Genomic DNA, 18214 nt, shown 5'->3' with positions numbered 1-18214 from the left:
TCTCCTTCCTCCTAGATTTTATGGCTTCCCTCCTCTTTCTCTCTCTTTTTTTGTCTTTCTCTCTCTTCAGCTAGTCTTTCTCTCTCTTCTTCTCTCATCTTCTTCCTCTTTTTCTCTCCTCTCTGTAGTCTCTCCCTTCTCTCCTTCTCTCTCCTAGGTCTCCTTCCTTACAATTGGTATCAGAGCATAGGTTCTTGGTCCTAGTTAGTCCCTCATTTTACCCAGTTACAACTTTCTAGTCACATGGAATTTTAAGCCACAGGCACACAGGTACAGGGAGTAGTAGGGGAGTTTCCAAAGATCTTTGGACCACAAGGATTGCAGGCAGGAGCATTAATGGTAACTTTCTTGAAGACCACACAGACCATGGCAGCCTTTCTTGGAGTCTTAAATGGAGCTTGGACCAAAAATGGGGGCATACAAACAAAGATGGTAGCTCGTTTTGCAAGCTCAGGCCAATTTTGAAGGTATTTTGGTAAAAAGAGTGCTAACAACAGTTAGGGAAGGCTTAAGTCAGGGTTACTTTTGAAGAGAGGGCTTTCCTTTCCTCTTCCCAAGCTCTCTTTCAAGCTTCCATGGCAGACCTATGCCAGTAACTTCATTGTTTTGCCTTCAAGATCTTCATCTTCCTGGAGCAATGGCTTGTGTAAGGGATCCTAGACGTCATATACAAGACATAGAGCACCATTTTGGCAAGTTTCAGGCCACGTGAGTAGCCTGCAAGATCCTTAGATCTTGCACTGTCCTAGCAGTCTCCCTCAAGGTCAACCTGTGGAACATGTGTACAGTGAGCAAGACGTGGAGCCCTTGCTGAGAAGAAGTTAGGTAATGCACTCTGGTCTCGCCTTTCTCAGTGATGAAGTCCATCTCCACTAGTCATTACCGGAAAATATTCAGGCTCTGAACGCCAATGAGAACTTGTGCCATCACGTGTAGACATTGAATTTACATACTGCACTGTAGGAGAAACTTCAAGATCATCCTCGCCTTCTCTTGCAGTAGTACCTTCATAGTTGATTGCGCCTGATCCTACTGGTGCTACTTTTGCATTGCCAAGATCATCCTCGCCTTCTCTCACAATAGTACCTTCGCAGTTGACTGCACCTGATCCTGTTGGTGCTGCTTCTGCATTGCCACCACTATCTTCTCTCTTTGACCCAGCTCTAGCTTTGTCAATCAAAGATATATGCCACAAAACTTCTCAATAAACCTTACCAATGCTGGAAAGAAAAGCAGGGCCCCAGCGCTTATCTAGTTCATCGGCATTGGAGGAGCCATAGCTTGGGCACGTGCACCTGGGCATGAGAGGGCGCAACAGTGCATAGCAGGCCGCACCAACAATGGAGACTTGAGCTTCAGATTGCTCTCTGAGGAACCCTAGAAGCTGGAATCCAACCCACCTAACTTTGGATTGAAGTAGGTAGTTGTGTTTGCCATTGAAGTGTAACGTGTCTAATTGTATCTTCAGGACACGTCTTAGCAGTCCATCAGAAAGGATATCTAGAAAGCTCCGCTCAGCACTCCCATGGAATGTTATGGGGTTTGCAATCTAGGGCTTTCTACGTCTGCCACGTAGCGGAAGTATTCCGGCCGTTCCCACTTAGGATTGACCTGAATTAGGGTTTTCCTTATTGGTCATTTCCTAACGGTAACTAGCGTCGGACCCAAGTGAACTACTTTACACAGAAACTCCAGGTCCGAAGCGGATTCACGCTGCACTTGGTTCAAAGAGAATGGGAAACAAGAGGGATGCAAAGCTCAACCTCTCTGCCATAAGGCATAGTCCCATTCCGTTCCCCTAAAACAGCATAAATCACGATCAATTGTAATTCTAGGTCAACTCTCTTGTTGTTCGTGTTCTTTGATGATCTTCCAGCTGTCCATCGTGATTTGAGAAAAGTTCTCGGCCAACTGGGACCACCCATCCGTAGGACGGACCTATAGCCCATCCTCCACATTTTCCTCGGGTTGTTTTAGTTAATTTAATTACCTAACACATTAGTTGGATATGTAACAATCAGCTTCTTTAATTAACCTGTTAGGCACTGGTTCTTTCACGTAATCTTATCACTTGATATAGAAAAAACAATATCAGACAAGTTCCTTATTAACAGGTTATCATATTTATCTTTGAAATACAAAGAGTCCAGTTCGTAGGCTTATCCACAATCCGCCCGAAGTCTATCCAGCAATCCACAAGGATCACTAATCCAAGTTTCCGCCCGTAGACTAGTATGCGGGCCTCGAGATCCAATCTTGAGTCACGCTAGCCTCTTGTGTAGGGCTCGGAAGGCGAGGGATTTACGGCTAGAGCACCCTCTAGCATGCAAGCGTCCTCCTGCTCCAAGTAATGCTCAATGGAGAGACCTCTCGCGGCGGGTTCAGTTCACTTTTCCGGTGCGGTCAACAACCCCCTTGATTAGGGTTAGGCAGGCAGTCGGGGGTAACTGAAGCTGCCTCTCCCTTCAGGCCTTCAACCTGAAGTGTAGATATCTATTTATCTTTTAATTCATTGATCAAACAAAGTCAAATAGTGCTCTAAAATCTGTAGCAAGCACAAACATTTCCATTGATCGTTTTTATTGGCAAACTGCTAAGGAATGAATCCTTCCTTTTGAATGCGTCCAGCACTCGATTCGGGATAACTTGCAACTTGGAAAGATCCCCTATATCCTGGGTTAGGTCGTACCCTATTAACTCGGCTTGGCCAAACCTTAAGTTCATAGGTTATTTCAGTTTATCGGCCAGTATTTCGCTTCCAATCAATCTTCTTTACTCAAGAAAGATACTAAATTGGGATGATTATTCATCCTCTTGCAAGATAACTTGCATAAGGACCTGCCAACCTCATTGCGAGAATTTGGCCATTCCCTTGTGATCCGATCACAAGATCATATGACTCCACACTTGCTGCACAAGTGTCGTATCGAACTATGGGACTTATTCTACTCATTGAATGGAGTCACGAAACAATCTGTTCCTGATTACATTAGGCTGACGTCATTAGTCCTAGGGTTTCCAAGTTCCATCTTGTAAGATTCTTGGAATTTAACTTGTTCTAAACGAGTACTCCGCGGTTTAGGTGTTTTAGATTTATGCCAATTTATTTAACTCTAGAAGATAATTTTGAGTTCATTTCCACATTGTTAGAAATCAATCTCACCGTCGGTGTGTCTTTATCTATGACCGACATCTATGATAGCTAGAGTGTGTAGCTGTCTACATGTGGCTACATTAAATAAGTCGGGTTAGTAGTCAGTAAATGACCTGACTAGAGTTAGTCTATTTAGTCTACACTTACACTAGGTCACTTTATCTTTGTATTGTGTGTGCTTTTCAGTTGGGTGTGTGGAATATGAAGAAATGACTTTGAGAGCCTGAAGGCTCATGGATATGGTGTTTCCCTGTCTCTCTCTCCTCTTTGAACATGGTATCAGAGCTTTGCCAGGTTGCGCTCTTTGGAGTAGGAGGGAGTCAAGAAGACTTGAAGAAGTTGAAGAACAAGGGTTTTTCAAAACAAAACAGGCTGCCATTACTCTGTCAAGGTATGCATTTGCTCATTTTAAACTCTATGCTTTATCACAGTGGTTGAGGCCTCTTTGGGAGCCTTGGTGGGCATCTTTGAGCATATGTAAGTGCTCATTGAGACTCATGATGAGGAGGACCAGCTATCAACTAGATCAAGAAATCAGCGTGAACTGTGCATGTTGAGCTGGGTGGACTGCAACCTGTCAAACTTTGATGGGGCACTTGGACAAGATTCATAGGGCATGTATGCTCACTCTTGAAGGTATCTGAAGTGTACAAGAGGTAAATTATTGTGTGGGAGCTCTGTTATGAGCTCGAGTAACAGACACAGATCTGTAATCAGTTCTGAACTGCTGTAAACATGAATGGATAGCATGCATTCAGTCATTGTTGACATACAGGAGCCTTGTACTACACTCAGAAGGCATCCTTTGAGCACAAGAATGTGTCAAAGCATGTATACATTGGATCAAATGTCTTGGAGCTGAGATTTCTTGCTCAGAATACTCAGATTTGAAAATCATTGACAGGCTGAAAACTGTCATACACAGTCAATGACAAGCATTGTGTATTACTGAAGCAATACAGGTCATCTTGGGGGTTCCATCATCTATATGAACTGACCTATACATGCTGAATGTATGGAGGATTGAAGCAAGCAATAAGCATCATTGAAAACTGAATTTTGAAGCTGAAGTAAATGCAATCACACTGTCTTGGTTAATTACAAACAGTTCATGAAGTTTATGCCATTAGTCATTGAAGACAGGTTGTCTATGCCTACTCAGATGCTCATGTATTGAACTTGCCACTACAAAGTAAAAGTATGACATGATTGGAAGACACTTTGGAGCTGCTTGGAGCTTGTTATGCTAAATTTTGGTTGACTGCAACCTGTAACTAAATTTTTTGACACTTGTATGTGGTGGTTATGCACTGTTCTGTGCCTCTATGCTCATGTCTTGACTGCCAAATGTACTAGCAGCTACCTGGCAGATTTTGGAACATGTATGACATGATTACCACTCAGTTTTGGACTTGAAATTATACTGGTTACTCACAGTTTACAGTTTTCAGACTACATGTATGTACCGTGGCAGTGAGGTTACAGAATCTTAAGCTGAAGCAAACACATAGCTTATGTATTGACAGTTATACCTACAATTGAGACCACTTGTTTGTGGGTTGTTTTGGGGTGTCAGTGGGCTAAAATACCTTGTTTTTTTTCTGCAATTTAGTGTAAAAAACTGTCATAAACTGTTACGGACTGAACTTGGTCACTCATACTTATTGGTCTGCAGAGAGTCAGGCACTTGATAGACAGTCTATTGCATCATGGCTAATGCACATGGGACTGACAATATCACTAAGATAGTTGGAGAGAAGTTGGACAACAAGAACTTTGCAATATGGAAATTTAGAATGAAAAACTTTCTCGTTGGCAGAGGTTATTGGGATCTATGTACAGGAAATGAGGCTGCTCCTGAGTTGCCTGCACACAATCCAACAAATGAACAGAAAAGAGCTTACAGGCTATGGAATGAAAGAGCATGCAAGGTGCTGCATTGGTTTTCTTTATGTATATCTAATGCTATGGTATTTCAAATAACTGGATGTGAGACTCCGAAGGATGCTTGGGACATACTGATGAAAAATTATGGAACCATGATACATGCAAGGAAGATCTAGTTGAAACAGCAGTTCAACAACATGTCCAGGAATGGCAAGAGTATCCAGGTGTATACCACAGAGATTAAGACCATAGTAGCTGATCAACTTGCTACCATTGGCACAAGTGTATCAGAAGATGATATGATTGTTGTTTCCTTGAATGGCTTAGGCAAAGAGTACAAAGCTTTTGACACTTCCATTTCTGTCAGAGAAGAGCCCCCTAGCTAGGAAGAGCTAGTTTCCTTGTTGCTGCATGAGGAAGTCAAACTTGGTTTGAATACAGGTTCCAGTGCATCTCAGAGTAGAGACACTGTGTTATACTCTAGCCAGCGTGGCAGAGGATCTAGAGGTCGTGGTTCATTTCGAGGTCGTGGTGACACTCGTAATGCTTATGGACAGCAGCAACAGCAGACTAACTGGCATGGTGCAAATACACAAGGCCACCGTGGATCTAACAGGTTTAGAGGCAAGGGGAGATCACCTCGAGGTAGAGGTGGTGGATGTGGTTCATGGTAGTCATATGATCAGTCCAACAGGGACAAGGATTGCCATTATTGTGGCCAATATGGGCATATTCCAAAGGATTGTTACAAGAAGTAGGGAGATATGAAGGCAAAGGGCAGACAGCATGGGCACTATGCATCTTCCAGTGGTGCTCATGATGAGCCAGTTGATAGACTCTTTGCCATGCATCATGTATCCAGAAATGCATCGAGACATGATAGAGATGACAGATGGTACATTGACTCTGGAGCGTCAAACCACATGACACCGCATGGAGAGTGGTTTGATGAGATGGTTGCAGGTACACATGGTCATGTATGTACTGGGGATGACACCCAACATGACATAAAGCATAAAGGGATTGTTCCTCTTATGATGCCTGATGGCAAGAAGAAAGGCTTGCGTGATGTATTACATGTACCGACCATAACAAAGAATCTGTTGTCTGTGGGTCAAATAGCAGAATAGAACTTGCAAGTGAGGTTTAACAAAGATGAGTGTTTCATTGAGGAGTATGGAAATGGCTACAAGTTAATTGCCAAGGGCAGAAGGGATGGTAGGATGTTTACATTGGATGCGACCATTACGGGACTTAAGGCAGCCATGTTTGCTCATGATGAGAGTGCCAATCGGGATGTAGAGATTTGGCACAAGCGGATTGGACATGTCAATGTACAAAAGCTGAAATCTATATAGCAGAAGGAAGTAGTACTTGGATTACCTAAATTCAAGTATAATGATTTTGGTCATGTATGCCCTACATGTCAGTTTGGGAAGCAGGCACGGTTTCCTTTCATGAGACATGTAAAAAACAGCACTAGGCCTTTACAGTTGGTGCACTCTAATGTCTGGGGTTCTTCACATAATGCTTCTTTTGGCAATGCATAGTATTATGTCTCATTCATTGATGATTTCAGCAGGTACACTTGGCTTTATATTTTGAAGCATAAGGATGATGTGTTTGATGCATTCAAAGACTTCAAGAAGCATGTTGAAAATGAATTGGATTGTTACATATCATGCTTGAGATCAGATGGAGGAGGTGAATATGTCTCAAATTACTTTGACAGGTATCTTGCTAAATATGGGATCAGAAGACAGCTCACATGTAGTTATACACCGCAGCAAAACGGTGTTGCAGAGAGGAAAAATAGGGTTTTGATGGAGCCAGCTAGAGCTATGCTAAATGAAAAATGTATGCCAAATGGTTATTGGGCTGAATTAGTGATGACTGCTGTCTATGTGCTGAATCAAACCCCTACAGCAGGGATTCATGATGTCACTCCGTATGAACAGCTGTATGGTCATAAACCTGATATTTCGCACTTGAAGGTATTTGGCAGCATTGCATATGTGCATATACCGGATGAGAAGAGGAAGAAATTGGATCCTAAGGCTATGAAAAGCGTGTTTATAGGATATGCACAGGAACAGAAAGCTTATAAGTGTTATGTACCTTCTTCGCATGAGACACTCATAAGCAGAGATGTGGTATTTGATGAGTTAGCATCCTTGTATGGGAATCCTGTTGCAGTGCCTATACTGATGGCTCACCCAGTATGAGTCATGCTGAAAATACTCCTGCAGAGAGTACTTCCATGAGTGGTCAGACAGGTGATGTATTATCTACAGTGAGTCCTTGGACAGGATGATTGCGAAGTTGCACTACTGCATCCACTGACACGGATATGTCAGTGAGGGGGAGAATAGATAAGGGAAAAAAAAAGGTTTTTGAAGATGTAACAGGTCCACTCACTGCAGGTTATGAATCATGTAGCAGTGACAGCTTAGACAGTAAATTGGGGATTCCGTCTATTATGACTCTAGGTGCTAGGTAGAGCCGTTATGTACCATTTCATGAGAGACAAGCTCACAGTGAGCCACAGCTCAGGAGATCAGAGAGGGTCAGATGACCTATTGATAGATACACTTACAATGGATATTCAGCCCGTCATTATGCTTATATGACAAAAGTAACAGATTTTAGAGAACCAAGTAAGTTTGATGAGGCAGTTGCAGATGAGAATTGGTGTGCTGCTATGGATAAGGAATATTCAGCTTTGGCTAAAAATGGTACATGGGATTTGGTATAGTTGCCTGAGGACAAAACACCTATTGGATGCAAGTGGGTATATAAGGTAAAATGTAAATCAGATGGATCATTGAAAAGATATAAGGCCAGGCTGGTTGCAAAAGGGTATGTGCAATAGTATGGTCTTGATTATGAGGAGACTTTCAGCCCTGTAGCAAAGATGGCTACAGTTAGAATTGTGATTGCTTTGGCAGCAGCTAGAGGTTGGAAACTTTGGCAGATGGACGTAAAGAATGCATTTTTCAATGGAGAATTATAGGAAGAGGTTTACATGGAACAGCTTGAAGGCTATGTACATCCAAAATTTCCAGCACATGTATGTCGACTGAAAAAGGCATTATATGGGCTGAAACAAGCACCCAGAGCATGGAATGCTCACATCAGTAGCTATTTGCAGCAACATGGTTTCCGATTGGGTGATGCTGATCATAGTTTGTTTGTGAAGAAGACAGATAGTTGCTATGTTTTCCTAGTTGTCTATGTTGATGACTTAATCATTACAAGAGATGATGAAAATGATATTGCTGAAATAAAGACATGTTTATAGACTGAGTTTAAGGGCAAGGACCTTGGAGAGTTGAAATATTTTTTAGGGATTGAGGTTGTCTCTACACCTCAAGGCATTTGGCTGCTACAGAAGCAGTATGCTCATGACATGTTACAGAAATATGGTATGGTTGATCGCAAGCCTATGTATACGCCTTTAGAGCAGAATGTTAAGCTGCAGATTGTTGTTGGGACATAGATTGAGAATGTTACTATGTACAGACAGATGGTAGGCAGCTTGATCTATCTCACGATCACTAGACCTCACTTGAGTTATGCTGTGGGGCTGATCAGTCAGTTCGTGCAGAAGCCTCGCAAACCACACTTGGATGCAATCAGGAGAATTCTAAGATATGTAAAGAGTACCACAGATCATGGGCTATTTTATGCATATGGGAAACCCCTTCACCGGTGAGCTTCAGCTTGGTGAGCATAGCTTGATTGGCGAGTGCAGTACCGGCTGGATTCAATCCAAATTTCAGCATCAGCTTGGACGGACCTGCCTCTCCCGTCAAACTCAGGCTGCTTGATCTGCTTGAGAAGAAACTTCTTCTCCTAGATTACAGCAGTACTTGAGGTAGGAGGTGAACTAGGAACCTGTACCTGGGCTTGTGCCTGGATAAAGGTTTCTTAACGTTATTATACGATAATTGTTATTGATTTATATTACATCTTGAATTCTGCTATCACATAAGCAATGTAGCTACTTAACTTTTTATCAATTTCTCATGTACAATCAGACATTGATAAAAGGAAGTATTATTTGTATTTATATGGACATAGCCCTTTTGGAATACAACATTTCTTGCGATGATAAGCCAACTATTACATTTAGTTTGGGGAGAACAATATTGTATTACATCTATCTACAGGAATTGTATAATAGTATGGTTTTGGATCATGGATCTTCAGGAATCGGTAAATCATTGGAAGTTCAGGGTATCCTTTCCTTTGGAACCCATTCTTTCATGGTGCCCTAACACTTTAATCTTGTCAGCGGGGATTACACGGGTTACTTCCTCATATAAATATGAGCTTATCTCAACCCTCCGACCTCGAATATGTAAAGTTGAGTTTACGTGAGCTTCCACAAAAATGAACAGCTTCACGACTTTCAAGTCTTCCAACCACTTGATCCTTTTTAGGTTGGTTTGTAGGTAAGCAAACCGGTGGCGGCTATATAGTAGATTCTTGAAGCACCCATCCATCTTCATTCCATGTACAAAGGTGATGGATTATAGATTTGCTCTAGGATGTTCATCATCTCAACCCTTTGTCGATAATGCGGAGAATGCATTGCAGTCATAAACATGATCCGAAATACTAAGAACTTGTTCCATGCTTCGTAATTCTGCAAAATAGTATTGAAGGTAAGGAAATGTTTGGAACATCAACATTTGCTTTACTTCAACTTATTAAGATTTCATTTAAAAAATTCCGTTGTTGGTCGGCTCTGATACCAACTGTAACGTGTCCACTTGTATCTTTAGGACACATCTTAGCAGTCCATCGAAAATGATGTCTAGAAAGCTCCGCCCGGTACTCCCATGGAATATTATGGGGTTTGCGATTATTCCGGCCGTTCCCACTTAGGATCGACCTGAATTAGGGTTTTCCTTATTGGTCATTTCCTAATGGCAACTAGCGTCGGACCCAAGCAAACTACTTTACACAGAAACGCTAGGTCTGAAGCGGATTCACGTTGCACTTGGTTCAAGGAGAATGGGAAACAAGAGGGATGCAAAGCTCAACCTCTCTACCAAAAGGCATAGTCCCATTTTGTTCCCCTAAAACATCGTAAATCGGGATCAATCATAATTCTAGGTCAACGCTCTTGTTGTTCATGTTCTTTGAGGATCTTCCAGCTGTCCATCATGATTTGAGAAAAGTTCCCGGCCAACCGAGACCACCCATCCTTAGGACGGACCTATGGCCCATCCTCCACACTTTCCTTGGGTTGTTTTAGCTATTTAATTACCTAACACATTAGTTGGACATGTAACAATCAACTTCTTTATTTAACCCGTTAGGCACTAGTTCTTTCACGTAATCTTATCACTTGATATAGAAAAAACAATATTAGACAAGTTCCTTATTAACAGGCTATCATATTTATCTTTGAAATACAAAGAGTCCAGCCCGTAGGCTTATCCACAATCTGCCCAAAGGCTATCCAGCAATCCACAAGGATCACTAATCCAAGTTTTTGCCCGTCTAGTATGCGGGCCTCGAGATCCAATCCCGAGTCATGTTAGCCTCTTGTGCAGGGCCCGGAAGGTGAGGGATTTACGGCCAGAGCCCCCTCTGGCACCCAAGCATCCTCCTGCTCCAAGTAGTGCTCAACAGAGAGACCTCTCGCGGCAAGTTTGGTCCACTTTCCCGGCGCGGTCAACAACCCCCTTGGTTAGGGTTAGGCAAGCAGTTGGGGGTAACTGAAGCTGCCTCTCCCTTCAGGGCTTCAACCTGAAGTGTAGATATCCATTTATCTTTTAATTCATTGATCAAACAAAGCCAAACAGTGCTCTAACATCAATAGCAAGCACAAACATTTCCATTGATCGTTTTTGTTGGCAAACTGCTAAGGAATGAATTCTTCCTTTCGAATGCATCCAGCACTCGATCCGGGATGACTTGCAACTTGGCAAGATCCCCTATGTCCTGGGTTAGGGCGTACCCTATTAACCCGACTTGGCCAAACCTTAAGTTCATAGGTTATTTCAATTTATTGGCTGGTCTTTAGCTTCCAATCAATCTTCTTTACTCAAGAAAGATACTAAATTGGGATGATTATTCATCCTCTTGCAAGATAACTTGCGTAAGGACCTGCCAATCTCATTGCAAGAATTTGGCCATTCCCTTGTGATCCGATCACAAGATCATATGACTCCGCACTTGCTGCGCAAGTGTCGTATCGAACTATGAGACTTATTGTACTCATTGAACGGAGTCACGAAACAATTTGTTCCTGATTACATTAGGCTGACGTCATTAGTCCTAGGGTTTCCAAGTTCCATCTTGTAAGATTCTTAGGGACAAACCCTAACTCACCTTCCAAATATGTTGCACTATCCCTACATTTCAGCGAAAGTGGTCAAGTATTTAAGATATAGGAGTTTCAGTTTTAGCAATATGTACGATTAGGTCACGTATTAATTTCCTAGTGAATTTCTTGGAATTTAGCTCGTTCTAAACGAGTACTCCGCGGTTTAGTTGTTTTAGATTTATGCCAATTTGTTTAACTCTAGAAGATAATTTCGAGTTCATTTCCACATGACTCGTTGTCTAAGCATAAATTGATTTTTCAACCCTAACTTATGGATTTGAGGTCAGGCATAGGTTAGATTAATTCCAACTAATCTTCCTTTACTTTGCGTAAAAAATTCATGCTAAACAAGAAACCTTTTACTTGATAATTTATGCATTTGCCAAACGATAATTTCCTAGAGTTTATGCATTGTCAGAATCATTTTATGCTTTGCACTTTCCATGATGATTCATTGCGAAGAGGATATGGATTAATAGTGCGATATATAGTTTATACATCTAGGCTTAAATGAAGTATACTATTTTAATGGACATTAATCTAATTTTTAATTCATTTCAATGCATAAGGCTATTTGCTAGAAATGCATTTATGCTTCCTCTATTTTTTGCATGTTTTATTGAAAGACTAAGTTTCTTTGTCGTGAGCATTTAGGACAAAAATATATCCTATTTCCAACAATTAACCTTGCATGATTGAATTACAACAATACCAACTAAAAATTAGGAAGGAAAACCTGGACTTGGGGTGAGATGTCCACATGGATGCTGGGAGACGACCCTCCTGCGGCTATGCCTTGGACTTTCTTAGGAGACAATTGTAGTCTTTCCGTCGTGGAAGTAGCTTTACAACTCTTCTTTGAAATTCCACCGTCGCTCCCTTTTTGCAATAACTTGCACCGTCCATCGAAAGTAATTTTAGAAGGCTCCCTCCTTGAAAAAGGGGGTGTTTCAAAATCTTTTGCGGATAAGACCCATTAAAGCCATGGGAGGGGCTTAATGGCCTTGTAAAGACTTGTACAAATGGGGAATAGAAATGTGTGGAATCCCTTATGAGGGCTTTTGAGTGGAAAAGGGAGGTGTCAAAAGACCCTCAATCACTCTCTCTTCTTTTACGAGTGGGAAAAAAAAAAGAAATCTCCAAGGGTATTTTGCATGGGGAAAGAAAAGGGCTAAGGGGACCCTTAGGGGTAATTTATAATCGCGGGGAGGCAAAGGACCCTTAAAGTCAAGCTTTTTTTCAAGGGAAAAAAAACCCTAAGGAGGCCTTAAAGAGGAGTTTTAAGGGGGTTTCAATATGCCACAAAGGAAGGGGGCTAAGGGAATTTAAACACGAGGGGGGGGGGGGGGGGTGGAGGGGTGGGTAATAAGACCTTAAGATCTAAGTTCAGTTGGGGGGGGGGAAGGGGTAGCCTTAAAGGCTATGGGAAAGGGGGTCTAAGGGTCCTTAGGGGGGGATTTTAAAAAATACGGCAATCACAAAGACCTTGGGGGGGTGAAAGGGGGCTTATCAAGCCCTTTAGAAGCTTCTAGCAGCTTCTACACATGGGCAGGGAGGGAAATAACACAATGCTATTTTGACGGCGTTTGGTGGCTGGGCACGGACTGTGACAGTAGAGGGTGACTAAGATACAGTGTCTCCTCCTCCAGCACCTCCATGGCAGTCCTCCCCTCTCTCAAGGCCTTCTCTCTCACACTCACAACCCTATGGTAAATTCCCTTCTCGCAGATCAGCAGACGGCATCACCTCCCTCCTTGTCTTCCCCCAAGCGGCAGCAGCCCCATGGTTTAAATAGGGGAGGGGAGGGGGATCCTCCCTCTCCTACATGTCGACAAGCATGGCTCCAAGTGTGAGCAAGCTCTAGCAAGGAGCTTTCTCTACATTCTATTCCCCTCTCCCCCTCCAGCACGACCGTCGGCTGGGGGGGGGGGGGGAGATAAGGGGAAAATTTTTCCATTATCCTTAGTAAATTATCAAAATGCTATATCATTATCCCCACTACTTAGAAAGGGGGTTCATGCTTGATTTGCAGTGTTTGGTATATTACATGAAGCATCAATGGGGTCATTCTTCTACCCAAATTGAGCACAAGAAAGGACTGCTCTTGCCAGAGTGCCAAACCAAAAAATATCCTCACCTCATAATCCACTTTAATATCTGCACTAGCATCCTGATACTATTGATATTCAAAAACCAATTCATTCATATTGCTTTTAGCTTCTGTGAACTCCATCTCATCCATGCCCTGCCCTGTGTACCAGTGTAAGAAAGACTTCCTACGAAACATGGCTATAAGCTGCTCTAAAACTCGCCTGAACATCTCTTGAATGGATGTGGAATTACCAACAAAAGTTGAGGCCATTTCGAGACCTATAGGAGGAATGTCACACACACTAGACTTCACATTATTTGGAATCCACTCCACAAAATAAGATGAATTCTCGTTTTGCACATTGATCAACTGTCCATCAACTTCTTTGGTGCTCATGCGACCTTTGAAACAAGCTGAGGCTGTAAGGTACTGCCCATGGCGTGGATCTGCTGCACATATCATATTTTGGCATCCCACATTTGCTAAGTAAGCTCTGGTATAGTTAGGGCCCAATACTGTTGTGAACCTCTAGATGTCAAAGATGCAAAACCCAACATAAAGAAATGAAGCCTAGAAACAGGGATCAGATTCACAGCCAGCTTGCGCAAGTCAGAATTAAGCTGCTCAGGGAATCTAAGACAGCATGTGACGCCACTGATGGTGGCTAAGATCAGATGATTTAGATCACCAAATGTAGGAGTTGCCAGCTTGAGAGTCCGGAAGTAGATGTCATACAAGGCTTCATTATCCAAGACCATGCACTCATCTGCATTTTCAACCAGTTGATGAACAGAAAGTGTTGCATTGTAAGGCTCTACAATAGTGTCACAAACTTTTGGGGAGAGGAAAACAGAAAATGTAAGCATCATTCTGTTTGGGTACTCCTCTCTAATTTTGGAGGTTAACAATGTTCCCATGCTAGAACCTGTGCCCCCTCCAAGGGAATGGCACACTTGAAACCCTTGCAAAGAAGACTCCCCATTGTCCAACAATTCCTCTGTTGAGACGACCAGTAAAGCCAAATGTTCCAGGTGATTGGATTGGAAGATGGATTCAAGAGGTGTAGCCTTCTTGGAAGTTGATCAAGTACCTGATCTCTAAGACTTGATAGATGAGAATGTCAAGGGAAAATATTCCGGTGTCTATGAATCCAAGGATGCATCAAAGTCTATGTGACAGTCATCTTTTTGTGACACACAAATAAGATTACTCATCTACCTTGTGAACAAGTCAACGAACACCATGCAAATGTACCAAATAATCTGCCTTCCTTGTCTCAGGAAGTTCAAGTCCCCAAATCCATTCAGTTGGCCCAGCATCACTAGCAATTGGTCTATCAAGACTGCAACTCTGCTTCAAGTTCATCTTTTGCTTTGTTTATAAGCATTATAATGCTTGGTATACGGGACTTTATTACAGACTTGGGATGCTTTGAAAGTATCTAGCCCAAATATTCAGATCTTATGGGTAATATTGTCCACCACTTATGGGTAATCACGTTGTGTCATTGAGATCTGACATCAATACTAGGAGCACCCACAAGCTTCAACAAGGGAGGATATACGACATTGAAGGCCCCCCATACAACCACGGGCTGCAAGAGATGGGCAACCACAAATCTCTTGAAGAAGGCAGCCAATAACTCTTCCCCATGGCTTGAACAAGGTATGTCAATCAGTTCTTCCTCTCCCTTTTACATCCAATTGTTGAGCTCAGCCACTTGATGAGAGAGATGGAAGAAATGCTTGGGTTAATGATTGCCAATGGGATTCCCACCCTTAGTCCACACCCTGGGAATGCATACATAGCTGAACCTCTTTCCCACTGATCAAGATTTTACTCTAATCCTTAATCGTTCTCTTATTTGATTCCTATTGATAAAAAATTTGTAAGAAGGGTAAGTCATGCAATCAGTGAGTCACTGAACTGTAGAGGTAATTCCCCTTCCCAATCCCATTTCCTTATTGATCATGCATATCATGAAAAGCCCAATCTTAAATTTGTAAATGCATATCATGCTGGTTGCTTAATAATAAATGCATGCCATATATATTTTGGGTGAGGAAAATCCTGATGCTAGGTGAGGTGGCAAGACAAAAGAGGGGTGATCCCCCCTTGCCATCAAAGATCCTAAAGGGGTGCACAACCTGGCCCAGGGGGAACTTTGCCCACCTCTCGGTGATTCCGAGCCCAAAGAATTATTGCATGTGCAGGTACATTTGATGGAATAGCCTAAGCCCTAATCATTTGAGTCTATAGTCTCCACATGCATTGGTAATGTCATGAATCACTTGGAAATGTATGGTGGATGCATGCAAGAAGGGCAGGGTATGCAGTCATGGAAATGGTCTCAGCAATAGAACTATAGATGCAAAGGATGTATGGCTCCATGTGGCATTAAGGACCATCGTTGAGGCCCTGGATGTCTGGAATAAGTTCCTCACCATTGGGATAAGTTATGCTACTTGAGGGAGTCTTTGCAGGGTATTGCAGATAGTCAGTCCCACACAGACAGCCCACAAAAGTTGATTACAACAAAGCCTTCTTGTGTGATTGAGTGCAGGCTCTATAGCTCGGTTCGAAGAAGACATCCTCCCCTTCGATTTGAACTAAAAATCTCCCCATTCCGCCCTACGGTTTGGGAGATACTCTCAGTTTTGTGCTCAGAGGTACTATGGGACAGGCAGTAGTCCTACACAGTCAGCCCACAAAAAGTGATTATAGCAAAGCCCTGATCATTTACTGTCAAAGATATTTTTACATAGCCTTGTAGAGGGGATCGAGGGCTTTCATTTGAATCAAAAAGTTTGGCAATCGAAGCTTTCTAGCTCAAGATATTGTTATTTCTCTAACAAGGGGTCTGGTGGACTGCACTTGGGATGGCAAGCCACAAGGGTAAAGCAAAGGCCAAGGAGGACTTCCAACGTGAAATAAGGGACTCCCGTGCCTCAATGAATGATCCTAGCTCAGACCAGGAGGATCGTGAAGAAATGTTTGAAGAGGGTGCCCCCGAGATAGACCGCTTATGTATGCTCAACCAAACCTTATGCCAACATGAGACCCGTCATGCTGAACGACATCGAGAGATGGAGCAATGCCACAGGGAGATGGAAACCCGCCAAGATCACTGTCATTTCGAGATGATGACCAAGATGGACTTACTCATAGAGTGCATGGGTGCCCTCATCCCCGCCATTGCCCCCCCCCCCCCCGGATCAACCCAAGGTGTATGTCCCTCCCCGTAAGGCTAACCACCCTCCCCCCTTGGAGACCGCGCATAGCCCACAAGGTCTTGGTGGTACCCATGGTGTTCCCCATAGCACTCACAAGATGGGTGAGCCTTCCACCCGACATGATGAACCCCTCCTTCCCTCCCCCATTATGAATCCTGCAAGCCCATCCTTGGCACAACTCCTCCCCCATAATGGAAGCTATATGCACACTCATGGGAATGGCTCCAATGCAAATCTTGGGCAGCATGGAATGCAAGGAGTACATGGGCCGCATGCACATGGCAATGGGCAGCATGCACATAGCAATTTTGGGCAGCAAGTCCCTAATAATCAGTTTGGTCCACATATAATGCATGGGCAGCATGGCACCCATGGACATTTTTGTCAGCAAGGCATCTATGGGCATTCTCATGGACATTATGAGTACCATGACCATCGGCATGGGTTCAATGTGCAAAGGCAAGTGCATGCACCTACTTATAGTCAACTTGCATATGATGAGTGTGAATATTTTGAGCAGCATGCATCTGATGACTATATATGTTCGTATGAGCTACATTCTGGTCACAATAATGGACAACCATCTAGACAGCGTTATGTACATGGACAATATCATGCAAATGTAAATGAGTATGTACATGGGGAGCAACATCATTATCAGTAATGGAGTGCTCGATATCATCAGCCACTTGATTATTACTATAAGCAACATGCGCATCCTTATCAGCCACATGATACTTCTCAAGAACGATGCCATGAGGAGAGCATCTCGCTGCCACCACAGGCTCATGAGCAGATGCCCCATCAGCCCAAGGTCCCTTACCTTTGAATGCCCAGTAATAGCCACGCATGTGAAACTCATGGACATGAAATGCCTAGGGATTGATGCATTGAATGCTGTATTGATTGCAGTCTCATCTGCTCCGGTCCGATTTGACCTAGTGGTTCCCAATGAGTTTATGGACAAGTCAATGCATGCTATCGTATGGGTCAGTAAGGATCTTGTGCCACCATCAGTGCTTCACGATGACACCATGAATTACTTCTATGATACAGTGGATGCATCGGATCACAATTATCCTTTTGACCTCGGTGGTAGTATGGTGATCCATGCTTGTATGGATGTCCCTTGTGCTCTTAATGCTTATTATGGAGGTTATCCATTTGATCCTGGGGAATGTAATGGTCTTGGAAAAGCCCTATGTTGATCAGCATTTCATCAGTGCAGTTCTTTCCCTACTCCAAGGATGCAATTTTGATTGAGCAGTAGCTGAATTTGGCCGAGTCTGAAATGTAGACAACTTACAAATAGCATACTATTTCAGAACAATTTTTACCCTGCATTAATGACAGTCAAAAGTAAGCTTCATGAGCATTGTTCTGACATGTCACATGCCTCAATCGGAGCTGCCCATAGGAAGTTATGACTAGTTTTCTCCAGCATGCCTGTTTTGGACAACATGCTGTCCACTATTTGTCAGCCCCTAATTGTCAAGAATTGGAGG

At 42.9% G+C, this 18214-nt stretch overlaps 1 pseudogene; it reads right to left on the bottom strand.

Moving 5' to 3' along the window:
• Nucleotides 1-850: 850 nt before the first annotated feature.
• LOC148021767 (tubulin beta-1 chain pseudogene) lies at nucleotides 851-14408 on the bottom strand (annotated as a pseudogene).
• Between the last annotated feature and the right edge of the window lie 3806 nt (nucleotides 14409-18214).

This window comes from Lygodium microphyllum, chromosome 17, assembly GCF_053477565.2.
Source record: "Lygodium microphyllum isolate KBCC chromosome 17, Lygodium_microphyllum_v1.1.10, whole genome shotgun sequence".
Taxonomy (NCBI): domain Eukaryota; kingdom Viridiplantae; phylum Streptophyta; class Polypodiopsida; order Schizaeales; family Lygodiaceae; genus Lygodium; species Lygodium microphyllum.
This window is presented reverse-complemented; position numbering and strand designations above follow the sequence as displayed.